Source organism: Saimiri boliviensis, chromosome 5 (assembly GCF_048565385.1).
Source record: "Saimiri boliviensis isolate mSaiBol1 chromosome 5, mSaiBol1.pri, whole genome shotgun sequence".
NCBI classification, from domain to species: Eukaryota; Metazoa; Chordata; class Mammalia; order Primates; family Cebidae; genus Saimiri; species Saimiri boliviensis.
Window position 1 is genome coordinate 118,118,497 of NC_133453.1, and position 14,128 is coordinate 118,132,624.

Genomic DNA, 14,128 nt, shown 5'->3' on the forward strand with positions numbered 1-14,128 from the left:
AAATTCATATTTGTCTTTAAAAATTGGCCCAAAGCGCTCAAATTCTCCTTAACAATCATCAGTTTGAGCTGAACAACTGGAAGAGTAAATGAAACCTGGATTAATTTGTTTACTTGGAGTGGCAGAACATGAGACTCTGGAGATTCGACATGATCATAAGGAGGAATAGAGAGGGAGAGAACTTGAGAGCGAGTTTATACAGAATGTGAAAGAATTGACTTGCAAATCACATTGGATTAGACTAGAAAACCAAGACAAATAATAATGTGCTAAGATTAAGTTGCTAATGATCAGGCAGGCTGAAGGATGAGTCAGAAATTTAAGCAGACACACACATACACATGCAAACATTTATCTCAGTGTAAATATATATGCCAGTTTAAATATATATATATATATATATATCAGTTTATATATACACACATATATATCTATTTCTGTATCTGTGTACATACATGTATATATTTACATGATTATATATATGAGTATTGGGTCTATGACTTTGAAATAGATGTAACTGACATGTCTATATAGAAAGTGCTTAAAATTTATTATTTCCTTTATGTTGTAACTTAAATTTGTGGGTTTGAAATGTTTTGGTAGTAGTAATGGAAAGGTAATCCCTTTTTTCTAGAGTGTGACTTTTTCTAGCTCATAGTGAGGACTGGCAGTCATTTCCTCAAAACCAAAAAACCCCACATTTACGAGGTGTTTAAGACATTTAGATCAGAGAAGCCAATCTTTTGAGGTGCATGGAAATGCTTAATGTTAAGGATTGATAACCTTTTAAGAAATGTAGATAAAGCGGCCGGGCGCGGCGGCTCAAGCCTGTAATCCCAGCACTTTGGGAGGCCGAGACGGGTGGATCACGAGGTCGAGAGATCGAGACCATCCTGGTCAACATGGTGAAACCCCGTCTCTACTAAAAATACAAAAAATTAGCTGGGCATGGTGGCACGTGCCTGTAATCCCAGCTACTCAGGAGGCTGAGGCAGGAGAATTGCCTGAACCCAGGAGGCGGAGGTTGCGGTGAGCCGAGATCGCGCCATTTGCACTCCAGCGTAGGTAACAAGAGCGAAACTCCTTCTCAAAAAAAAAAAAAAAAAAAAAAGAAATGTAGATAAAGCTACTGATGCCAGTTCTGGATTTTTAGAAGAAGAACGAGAAATTATAACTTCACATCAACTCTCAGAATTGGGGTTGAGAGTCATTTTTAACAGAGTGAATTTCCAAGGCCACATCAGCAGTTATTCTAGCAAAGAAAGAATGTCATTGGGCTGGTTACTCAGAAATTATCTGTGAGGGTGAGGTAACAATCATGTGCTTCTGAAAATCCTATTGTTCATCACTGCTGGAACCTATCCTGGTACTATTCAGAATATGTTTCAGTCTTTGAAACTTCTTGTTTGGGCTCTTTGTCACAGAGGTCTCTCTTTCCTCAGAATATGGTCATTTGCCATAAAGCGATCACGTAATACTGTCATTATGCAATTATTTTTTAGCATTTTTGTGCTAAGAGTGGGTGGTAGGCATGTCCTACATGCTGGGTATAAAATGGTGGACAAGATATACCTGGCTCACCTTTGTGGAGCTTACAGAGCTTACATGGGGAAGACAGAAAATTAAACAATTATGGTAGATTATGTTGGATGCTATGAAAAGGAAGCACATGACAGGAGCAGCATCCTAGCCTGGGAAGGGGTCTGAAGATGGAGTCTGTCATTCAGTACTCATTGTGCAGAGGCGCCGAGCTAGCAGCAGGCAGAAACAGAAAGGGAGTTGTTGTCTTTTACCTCCTGACCAAAGATAATTAAATTTAACATAGTACATGTCTTATTCATGCTTTTTTTTTTTTTCAATTTTCACTTGAGATCCTTAAACCTGAGACAAGTGTTTATAAAATAAAAAGCAGATTTGTGTAGATTCTTGTCTTTCAAGTAAAAAAATGTCCCACTTCACTGGGAAAAGAAATCAGTTTATTTCATCAACGTCATAGAATTGTGAGCCAGAAATAACTGACTCATCCTCTCCAATCACTGCATTAGGACTCTGGAAGTGATTTTCCAGGAACTTTCAAATGCTATTTTCTATAATGTTAACCACTCTGTTGTGTATTGTAACTCAAACAGTGCTATACTATTGTAAATAAGCATGATGTTGCCTCCTTCACATGACCTGACTTTGATGGGCCAGAGTCTGGTTCTGTGTATTTCTACATTGTAGAAAGAAGACGTCTGGTGCTTAAGAAAGGTCTTCTTCAGTGGACTAATGGACATAAGAGTGAGAAATTATTTTAAAGAGCATCACCCACAATTCATGACAAGTCATTATTATTGCAGTGGTCCTAGGAGCTGGAGAGGATACAGAAACATATAACAGAAACCTTTCTCTCAAGAACTTTATTCATTTATTAATAAAAGAAAATCATCTATCTGTTCCAGGTACTGTTTTAGGCCCCAGGGATCAGTAGTAAGACAGACAGGAAAGGTCCTTATTTCCAAGGAGATTACTGCCTAGATAAGGGGAGACAGATATAAGTAAACTAAGTGAGTGAACAAGATACCTTTATATGAAGCTAAATGCTGGGAAGACATTACAACTAGACAATGCAGTAATAGAGAGGGATGGGTCGGAGGGCAAGACAGCATGCTATTCAGGTGGGATATATTTTTTTGTGGAGACAAAGATCTAGGGTGAGAGAAAAGGCTGGCAAAGACAAGCCTTAATATGCTATTAGGTAGAAATGCAAGGGAACAAGAGCAGTTTTGTAGCCAGGTGACTAGTAGGAGATTTGCAGGGGGAAAGAGTCTAGGGCTGGGTCAGGCTTGAGTGAATAAGGGGATGGTGAGTATGTTAAAATGATCTGCATTTGACTTCTTTCCCTTTGAGTCAAAAGTCTGACCACTGATGACTGAATCGTAGACTGACTCTTATTTGTCCAGTATGTTGTGGAAATAAGAGGGTGGAAATTAATTTATCTTTAATACACTTTTTATGTGGAAAAATTTTAGACTTGCAACAAGTTGCAAAGACAGCGCCCTTTACCCAGTTTTCCCTAATGTTAACAACTTATGTAGCTGTGATACCTTTATCAAAATAAAGACATTAACATTAGTAAATTACTATTAACTAAATTAGACTTTATTCAGATTTCATAGTTCTTTCACTAATGTCCTTTATCTTTTCTTTGTTTTTCCTTATTTTTCCTTAAAAAAAAAGGTGGGGGGGGATACACCTGCAGAACGTGAAGGTTTGTTACATAGGTATATGTGTACCATCTGGTTTGGTGTACCTATTGACCCATCCTCTAAGTTCCTTCCCCTCACCCCCCACCCCTCAATAGGCTCTGGCATGTGTTGTTCTCCTTTCTGTGTCCATGAGTTCTCAATGTTCAGCTCCCACTTGTGAGTGAGAACGTGTGGTGTTCAGTTTTCTGTTCCTGTGTTAGTTTGCTGATGATGGTGGCTTCCAGCTTCATACATGTTCCTGCAAAGGACATGATCTCATTCCTTTTTGCTGGATAGTATTCCATGGTGTATATGTACCACATTTTCTTTTTTTTTTGTTTGTTTCCTACCACCCGCCTCACCCCGCCACAGTCGCAGCCCACCACATTTTCTTTATCCAGTCTGTCATTGATGGGTATTTGGGTTGGTTCCATGTCTTTGCTATTGTAAATAGTGCTGCAATAAACGTGTGTGCGTGTGTCTTTGTAGTAGAATGATTTATAATCCTTTGGGGATATACCTAGTAATAGGATTGGTGGTTCAAATGGCATTTCTGGTTCTAGATCCTTGAGGAATCGCCATACTGTCTTCCGCAGTGATGGAACTAATTTGTATTCCCATCAACAGTGTAAAAGCGTTCCTATTTCTCCACAGCCTTGCCAGCATCTGTTGTTTCTTGGCTTTTTAATAATTGCCATTCTGACTGGCATGAGATGGTATCTCATTGTGGATTTGATTTGCATTTCTCCGATGACCAGTGATGTTGAGCTTTTTTTCATATATTTGTTGGCTGCATAAATTTCTTCTTTTGAGAAGTGTCTGTTCATATTCATTGCCCACTTTTTGATAGGGTTTTTTTTTTTTTTCTAAGTATGTTTAAGTTCCTTGTAAATTCTGGATATTAGACCTTTGTCAGATGGGTAGATTGCAAAAGTTTTCTCCCATTCTCTACATTGCCTGTTCACTCTGATGCTAGTTTCTTTTGCTGTGCAGAGGCTCTTTAGTTTAATTAGATCCCATTTGTCAATTTTGACTTTTGCTGACTAGGTGTTTTTGTCATGAATCTTTCCCCATGCCTATGTACTAAATGGTATTGCCTAAGTTTTCTTCTAGGGTTTTTATAGTTTTGAGTTTCACATTGAAATCCTTAATCCATCTTTAGTTAATTTTTGTGTATGTGGAAAACTGAAAACCGACTCCTTCCTTACAACTAATGGCTTTTTTCTGTCCCTGGATCTAATCCAGGATACCACATTGCATGTAGAAAATTTTCTGAAATGTGGGTTTTTTTTTTTTTTTGCCATTTTCTAAACAATTTGTATTTTGGAATAAATGAGGGGTGTGACTACCAGCCAGAAGCTAACTTCTACCCCACAGTCCTTAACACTTTTTTTTTTAAACTCGTTCTTCATTTTACATAGCACAACCTATGATCTCCCTCCTCCATGCCAACCCCCTACCCTCTTGAAATAGTGTTGGTATTTTCATGATCATCCTTTCATAATAGTTTTTACCATCACCATGCCAACTTATTTCCTTAAACATTTTTGAAAATGGGCCATTTTTGGAGAATGAGTTTAGGGAAGAACGTACTAGATCCCAACCCTCTACCTAGCTATTTTACTCCAACAAAGGGAATGAGAATTCTGATTTCTCACCAACTAATTTCATGAAATCTATCAAACTGCCTTTCTCAGCTAATTTTACCTACTTGAGGATAGGAATGTTACTTCATTTATCTTTAGAGACAACTCACACTTAGAACTTTCTACTCATTCATATTTTCAAACCAGTATTGACTATCAATGATGATGTACTTGGGAATTGGCTAGGTGCTAAGGATAGAGAGAAATTAACCAAAGCTCTCACCCTCAAAATTCTCACACTTTAGTATGAGTCAAAGACATCTTTAGTCACATTTAGACCTCTAATGTTAATCTAGACCTAAACATATTACCTAGCATTTAGCAGATACTCAATAAATGTTTGGCATCCTGTTTTGAGAAGACACTTTCTGGTACAGTGGAGAACATGGAGATGAGATGATCAATCAGGTGGCTGTTGGAACAGTTCAGCAGGGATGTTATGAAGCTCACAGGGTCAGAACAGAGTGAGTTTAGATATATTTTCTGAGAAAGGATAAAAATAACTGGGTGACCAATTGGATGTGGGAGGTAAAGAGAGAGGAAAAAATAAAGAATCCTTCTGAATTTTCCGGCTTGGGATGTGTTATGTAGAATACAGGAAGAGGAAACAAGTTTGGAGAATTGTGGTAGAGATGGGGAAGGGAAAGGAGAAAATGGGAGAGAGAATTAATTTGGTATGGAACATTTAGTTTGAGAAGAATTATATATAATAGATGACCAACAAATACTTCTTGAATGAGTGGAGGAAGGAATGCATTACAACTTGAGTAACTGTGGATGGTGAGGAAGTTGAACTCCATGGGACTAACTTTTGTTATATAGATAAAATTTTTAGTCTGTGATGGAAACTGCCCAACAGTTTTGGCAAGTGGAGCAGGTAAGAAAGGGCTAGGAACAGGTAGCACATGAGCTGAATCCTAAGCCTGGATAGAATTTGCCTGGGGAATAAGATAAATAGAAGTGTAAAGTAGGGTTGTGCCTCCTGTCGACAGGGAGTAGACTCATTAGCAGTTTTTGTGGGGCACTGGTAAGTAACAGTCAAGGTAAGGATATGTGGGACCACATCATGAGATCTCTGAATAAGAGTTGGTAATGTGGGCATACTTTGGTGATCAAAATTACACTTTTGGAGGATCTATTTGTCAGCAGTGTTCAGTGGGCTTGGATAAGGGGGAGCATTGAGACCTGCTGGTGACTGACTCAGTAATTAAGGAATGAAGGGGTAAGAGTTTGAGTGCTTGTTACATGCTCCTGTGTGCCATCCATTTCTTGGCAATCCTCCTTTGTCTTTTCTGCTTCCAATCAGTCTTGCCAACCTGTCAAGACACCTTCCAGACTCAGCTTCAATGCAGCCTCTCCTGAAAAACTCCTGTGATGCTTGTGCCCTCCTCATGGCTGCTGGTCTGTTGTGTATGGTTTCTGTGGATGCTCTTTTCAAGCTGGATGGTAATGTACTCTCTTAAGTATCTTTGTTTTCTAGTACACTGTGGGTTCCTTAAGGACAGAGATACTACCCTTGGGTTCCTTAAGGGCAGAGATACTACCCTTGGGTTCCAGAATTGGGTCGAGCAAATAGTAGATAGTCAATAAATTGATTCTGATTTATGTTGAATAAATTAATGACTAGAAGAATGGAAAGAAAAGTGAATTAAGGATACATTTGGAGGACAAAACTGATAATATTTACTAGATAATTTAAAGAAAGAACTGTCACCTATAGAATTCATATATTCATTGAGGGTGAAGTGGAAGTGGTGCATGGTTTTGAAAGTAGTAAAGTCAGCCAGGAGCAGCATCATGTATATGCAATATATATATAAATATGTAAAAAAAAATATATTATTTCTCATATACATTATACAACATAAATATATGATATGTAAATATATATAATTATATATTATATATAAATATATAAACATAGTTTAGAACTATAATCATATGAATACAGCATGTTACAGTTTTCAAACAAAATACTTAGATTCCAAGAAAAAAATAAAATTGAGTGGTTAAGCCCTCAAGATTTGGAATAAGAGAGATATGGGCTTGAATTTCAGCTCTGTCATTTACTGACTGTGTGACTTTAGGCAAATATTGACTTCAGTTTATCTACTCGAGGATATAGTAATAATTAGCCCACAAAGTTGTGTGGGAATTCAATGAGGTCATATGTTAAGCACTTTATAGCTTGATGCTTAGCATTTATTAAATGATGACAGTCCTTATTATTCATGCGTATATAATAGAATTAATGGGGAGTTATTCTGGAATAGGAACAGCAGGTTAAAACCAACAACCATGAGAAAACCTATGAGCTGAAGATAGGAAATTCTACCAGGGTGAAAAATTAGGGATAAGGGAAACATCTCATATACATTCATGTAATTACTTTTGAGTAAATTAAAGATAATTATAATAACAAAGCATTAAGAATTGCTCTATTTTATATATAAGATTTGTGTTGAAGTAATAACCACATTAATATGATTAATATGGAACAATATGCCCAAACCAGAGTCACCTTTCAACATCAAAGGAAAGAGAATGGGTTAGCTCTGAAGCTAGGGATTATTGAGTCAGGTTTTCTTAAAGCTCCATGCTGAAAACGGATGTTGGATATTCCTTTTCAGAAGATGAAAAAAAATGGTTATCAAAAATCAAAAGGAGTATCTCTATTTTGTAGAGATATAGCTAATATAAAACAAATTTAATATTATTTATATTAGTTTTTTATGAGTATATAATATTAGTATATAATTAGTTTTTATGTTAGTATATAATAGTTTTATATTAGTTTTTTATATTTTTTATATTAGTATATATTAGTATATAATATTAGTATATAGTATTATTTATATTAGTATCTAATATAAAACAAATTTATATCATGTTCAGCTAAGAACATGATATAAAACATACGAAATTTATGGATAGCCTATGACAGAAATAGCCTGTTTCCAGCCTGTGACAGAAATAGCCTGTTTCAATTCTCTGAAGTTTCCTGTTTGGGTTTATGTAAAGACAAGCAGAGACTAACACCTCTTATTTGATGGAATGTCTGATTTGTATTTTTAAAGAAGGGTATCTGGAGCCTGATCGGGGATAGGAAAGGCAGAAGTACTGTTGTTACAAGGATTCATGGATTGCTGGAGCTGAAAAGCAGATTGGGGTATCTAGTATATACTTTGCAAAGCAGAGGGGGGCTATAAAGGCCTTTCTTCTGGGATTGGGACATGGAGAAGATATTAGCTGAGTATCTATGTCATGAACATTAGGCCTGCTGATTAAAGATAATTGATTATATATTTGCATGTATTTCCTACACACTGAAAGGAGGCGGTGAAACCGGTGTCATATACCTGGTTTTAGAGAAAATAATTCCACTAAAACAAAGGGGCCCTATACCCTGAATATCATGAAGGGAGAATTAAGTTCAACATTGATGGGATCTCCATGTCTTGTCCTTTCTATACTGAGCCTGTGTTAACCTGCACCTTCAAATATCACTTTTAAATGCAAAATGAAACAAGAACATAGTTCTTAAGATTATTTAATATGATAATCTGTTTGTCCTTCAAAAGTCATTTCTTAACCACTATCTAAAAGACTATGAACTGGGATATTCCAAAAGAAGCACTGATGATGGCTCAGTGACAAGTCTGGCCCAGGATTCAGGCAGAAATCTAAACGTAAATCACTTTTTTTCCTTTGAAATTGTGATATTTATTGCTGCATTTATGTCGCATGGCTATCTGATTGAAGAAAAATAGTTTATCTCTTTCCAGTACGCAGTGAACATGTTTATATCAGGTATTTATCAATGGTATTAACCATTCATAATTAGCCATTGAGTTAGCCTAAAACTGGGATTATTTGAAGTAGGAATTTCTGAGTGTCACATATTGTGGACTGGGGTAGTTTAAGATACATCTCAAGATTACTTCTATATTAATTGATGATTGTTTTCACCTCATAAAACAGATCAGCTTGAAACTGATGTGATTGAGGGACCTCACTCAAGCTCTTTGGGGTGCAAACATTGTAGAGTGTGGCTTTTTAACTGTTACCATGTCCTGTTAGATCCCTATACTCACTATGCTGTGGGATACCTTAATTATATTTCAGTTTGGCTCTATTTTTCTGCTATCTTTAGTTATTGAGAAATCTGGCCTATTGAGTATCTTACTCTCACGTTCCTCAAATGTCCCTTCCCCTCCCAGGGCAGTCTACGTTTTCCAAAGATTTGAAGATGAGGAATGATGTGTTGCCTGCAAGCTTTCCTTGGCTTTTCTATTTCTTGTGCTTGTTCCTTAAGCATTGCAGTGAGAAGAGAGAGGGGGAAAAAAAAGGCAAAAAGTCACTTCCTTCCTTGATTTTTCATGGTGAGTTAGTTCTCCTTGCTTTGTTGGTTTGAATGGCTTTCTTCTTATGCAAACAACCATAAATTGGCGGTAGAGAGTTACTTTCCCTATTTTTCTAGCCACCATCCCTCACCTACCTCTTTCCCTGAAGACCTGGACAAGCAGAATCCCCAGTGGATTCCAAAGACAAGAAGCTCAATTCTAAGAAGTTTCCATAGGTATTGATGGCTCTTACTGTGATTCACCTGCATCTTCTAATTGCCCGCATGTCCCCACACTTGCATTCTCAATGTATCTTCCTGTCATGTACATACATGCCTCATTGTCCCATGCTGTAGAGGTCACCTACAAGTCTACAGCATCAATCTTATCTACACTTTGTGAGACCTTTAGCCTTGCAGTGTTTCATCTTCTTCTAAGTTCCTTAGACAAGGCATTGAAATAGAGCAAACAGTACTAAAAAGTGTACATCATTGGTTATTTTCTATTTTTTTGTCTTCTTGGCCCAGCCTAATATTAAAAGTATTATATTTAGTACTTCATTACCATAGGCTTATTTTTTTTGCAAATAGCTGTCTATAAATTCATATATAATAAGACTTCCTAGAGTTAGGGTACAGGTGTAGGCAAAGAAAGGCATAAACTGTGCATGTGGTGGTGTTAGTGAAGAGCATGTCCAGGTAGCTGTATTGACGTTATTGATTCTTTATCTTGGGGTAAACTCACTCACATAGTTACTCACCTCTGTGACTATGAAAGAAGAATGTCTCTTTATTCTTTTCTGTCTTTTCATTTTGTTTGCCTTACATCTCTGTGAAAGGAATAGTTACACCTACAAGACCTGGAGCCAGACTATAAAACCTTGGGATCAGTTACTTAAATTGTGCATTATTTTCATATCTGTAAAATGGGGATGATGTTAGTAACTACTTTATAGGATCATTGAGAAAATGAAATGAGTCAATACATGTCAGATGCTTAGAACAATCCTGTTATACAGAAAAAAGTTTGATTAATATTGGCAGGTATCATGAAGGTGTTTCTCTGGTTTGCTGTTTTGTGTTTGTAAAGAAAGCCTTAAGCAGACTGAAAGTAGCTGGAGAGCTCATCAGATTTGCTTTGTGAGCTCTGGGCTCTTGGCGCCACAGGGAACATATCTTATTGTATTTGGTTTGTTTTTCTAGCATATAGTGTGGTGCTTGGCACATAGTTGAGATTCAATAGAAAATGAATGAATGAATGAATGAATGAATGAAAATGCTCTCAGTCCTGCTTAGATTCTTGGCTATAGCCATGCCTTCTTTCATACTGACATGTCAGTCACACAGTACAGCTCAGAACCCTTGAATTGAAATTCTCCAAGGGGCAGGAGAAGAGTAGAGCCTTTTGGAGGCACAGACTTTAAGCCACAAAGTACCAAGGACCCATTTTAAAAACTAGATCACTTCTGCACAGACTTCACCATTTAGAAAGCTTCGCAGACTCTTGCAGTTGAGAAGTGACTCCTACGTTTTTCTACTTGAAGTAACATTAGCACTACTGATTTTTCAAGGCTAGCAAGTAGGGTCAACTGAATAATGAGCAGATTAATCAAGACTTCAGATGCTGCTTCTAGCTCATAACTTACAGACTGACAGGTTCATAATCTTTAAAATCATAATTTTCCCTAGGGTAGAGGACTTTTCTATAATAAGCTGTTCTGTGTTTTTTTTTGTTTTTGTTTTTTTTTAATATGAAGGTTCTCAAAAAAAGGATTATAATCTCTTTTCCATCAACAGAGTGCACCTCAATTCTTTATACCTATTCAGCTATCAGAAAGAAGTGTTTTATGGAATCATGATAAGGGATTCTCTTTCTCTCTCTCAAATACACACAGAAATATGGACTAAACCTGCAGACCTAGCTCACCCTTTTCGGTTTAAAATTTCTAGTCTACAGTTTGCTCCTAAACCAATGTCTGAGAAAATACATCCATAATTGCTCAAGTTCTGTACTGTATATGCAGTCTTGAGAATTTGGATTTTTGTGACTGAAACAATATATTAAATAATGTAATTATTTTTTATTTATTGTACTTGAGATTCTGGGGTACATGTACAGATCATGCAAGATTGTTGCATAGGTACATTAATGGCAAGGTGATTTTTTGCCACCATCCCCCCATCACCTATTCCTGACATTTCTCCTGATGTTATCTCTCCCTCCCTCCTTCTATCCCTCCTGTAGCCCCCTACAATGGACCCCAGTGTGTGATGCTCCCCTCTTTGTGTCCAAGTGTTCTCATTGTTCAACACCCCTGTATGAGTGAGAACATGTGGTGTTTGATTTTCTGGTCTTGTGTCAGCTTACTGAGAATGATGGTGTCCAGATTCATCCAGGTCCCTACAAAGGGCACAAACTCATCATTTTTTATGGCTGCATAGTATTCCATGGTGTATTTGTGCCACGTTTTCCTTGTCCAGTCTATTATCGTTGGGCATTTGGGTTGGTTCAAGGTCTTTGCTATTGTAAACAGTGCCGCTATGAACATATGTGTGCATGTGTCTTTATAATAGAATGATTTGTAATCCTTTGGGTATATACATAGTAATGGGATTGCTAGGTCAAATGGAATTTCTATTTCTAGGTCCTTGAGGAAGCACCACACTGTCTTCCACAATGGTTAAACTAGTTTACACTCCCACCCACAGTGTAAAAGTGTTGTTATTTCTCCACGTCCTCTCCAGCATCTGTTGTCTCCAGATTTTTAATGATCACCATTCTAACTGGCCTGAGGTGGTATGTCAGTGTCGTTTTGATTTGCATTTCTCTAATAATTGTGATGATGAGCATTTTTTCATTTTTGTTGCATCCTATATGTCTTCTTTTGAAAAGTGTCTGTTCATATACTTCACCCACTTGTGGTTGGGTTTGTTTTTTTCTTGTAAATCTGTTTTAGTTCTTTGTAGATTCTGGATATTAGCCCTTTTTCAGATGGGTAGATTGCAAAATTTTTTCCAATTCTGTTGGTTGCTGGTTCACTCTAATGATTGTTTCTTTTAATGTAAAGACGCTCTGTAGTTTAATTAGGTCCCATTTGTCTATTTTGGCTTTTGTTGCCAATGCTTTTGGTGTTTTAGTCATAAAGTCCTTGCCTGTGCCAATGTCCTGAATGGTTTTGCCTAGGTTTTCTTCTAGGGTTTTTATGGTGTGAAGTCTTATGTTTAAATCTTTAATCCATCTGGAGTTAATTTTAGTGTAAGGTGTCAGGAAGGGGTCCAGTTTCTGCTTTCTGCATACTGCTAGCCAGTTTTCCCAACACCATTTATTAAGCAGGGAATCCCTTCCCTGTTGATCGTTTTTGTCAGGTTTGTCAAAGATTGGATGGTTGTAGATGTGTGGCATTGCCTCCAGGGCCTCTGTTCTGTTCCACTGTTCTATATATCTGTTTTGGTACCAGTACCATGCTGTTTTGATTACTGTAGCCTTGTAGTAAGCCTGTAGCCTTGTTTGAAATCAGGAAGTGTGATGCCTCCAGCTTTGTTCTTTTTACTTAGGATTGTCTTGGCCATGTGGGCTCTCTTTTGGTTCCATATGAAGTTTAAGGTGGTTTTTTCCAGTTCTTTGAAGAAGGTCATTGGTAGCTTGATGGGGATAGCATTGAATCTATAAATTACTTTGGGCAGTATGGCCATTTTCACAATATTGATTCTTCCTAACCATGAGCATGGATTGTTTCTCCATCTGTTTGTGTCCTCTCTTATTTTGTTGAGCAGTGGTTTATAGTTCTCCTTGAAGAGATCCTTTACATCCTTTGTTAGTTGTATTCCTAAGTATTTTATTCTCTTTGTAGCAATTGTGAATGGGAGTTTGCTCGTGATTTGGCTGTCTGTCATTGGTGTATAGAAATGCTTGTGATTTCTGCACATTGATTTTGTATCCTGAGACTTTCCTGAAGTTGCTCATCAGTTTCAGGAGATTTTGGGCTGAGATGATAGGGTCTTCTAAATATACAATCATGTCGTCTGCAAATAGAGACAATTTGACTTCCTCTTTTTCTAATTGAATAGCCTTTATTTTTTTTTCTTGCCTGATTGCACTGGCTAGAACTTCCAGTACTATATTGAATAGGAGTGGTGAGAGAGGGCATCCTTGTCTAGTGCCGGATTTCAAAGGAATGCTTCCAGTTTTTGCCCATTCAGTATAATATTGGCTGTAGGTTTGTCATAAATAGCTTTCATTGTTTTGAGATATGTTCCTTTGATACCTAATTTATTGAGAGTTTTTAGCATAAAGGGCTGTTGAATTTTGTCAAAGGCCTTCTCTGCATCTGTTGAGATAATCATGTGGTTTTTGTCTTTGGTTCTATTTATGTGGTGGATTACGTTTATAGATTTGTATATGTTGAACTAGCCTTGCATCTCTGGGATGAAGCCTACTTGATCATGATGGGTAAGCTTTTTGATGTTCTGTTGCAATCGGTTTGCCAGTACTTTATTAAAGATTTTTGCATCTATGTTTGTCGTGGATATTGGCCTGAAGTTTTCTTTTCCTGTTGAGTCTCTGATGGGTTTTGGTATCAGCATGATGTTGGTCTCATAAAATGATTTGGGAAGGGTTCCCTCTGTTTGTATTGTGTGGAATAGTTTCAGAAGGAATGATACCAGCTCCTCTTTGTACGTCTGGTAGAATTCAGCTGTGAAACCATCTGGACCTGGACTTTTTTTGGTTGGTAGGCTATTAATTGCTGCCTCAACTTTAGCCCTTGTTATTGGTCTATTCAAGATTTCAACTTCTTTAGTTTAGGCTTGGGAGGGTGCAAGTGTCCAGGAATTTATCAATTTCCTCCAGGTTTACTGGTTTATGTGCACAGAGTTGTTTGTAGTAATCTCTTATTGTAGTTTGTATTTCTGTG

General features: G+C 37.2%; 1 long non-coding RNA gene across 3 annotated transcripts in view; it reads left to right on the forward strand.

Annotated features, from left to right (window-relative positions):
• LOC141584636 (uncharacterized) overlaps positions 1 to 14,128 on the forward strand; it is a 553,476-nt gene that overhangs the window by 1,041 nt on the left and 538,307 nt on the right. The window lies entirely within an intron of this gene.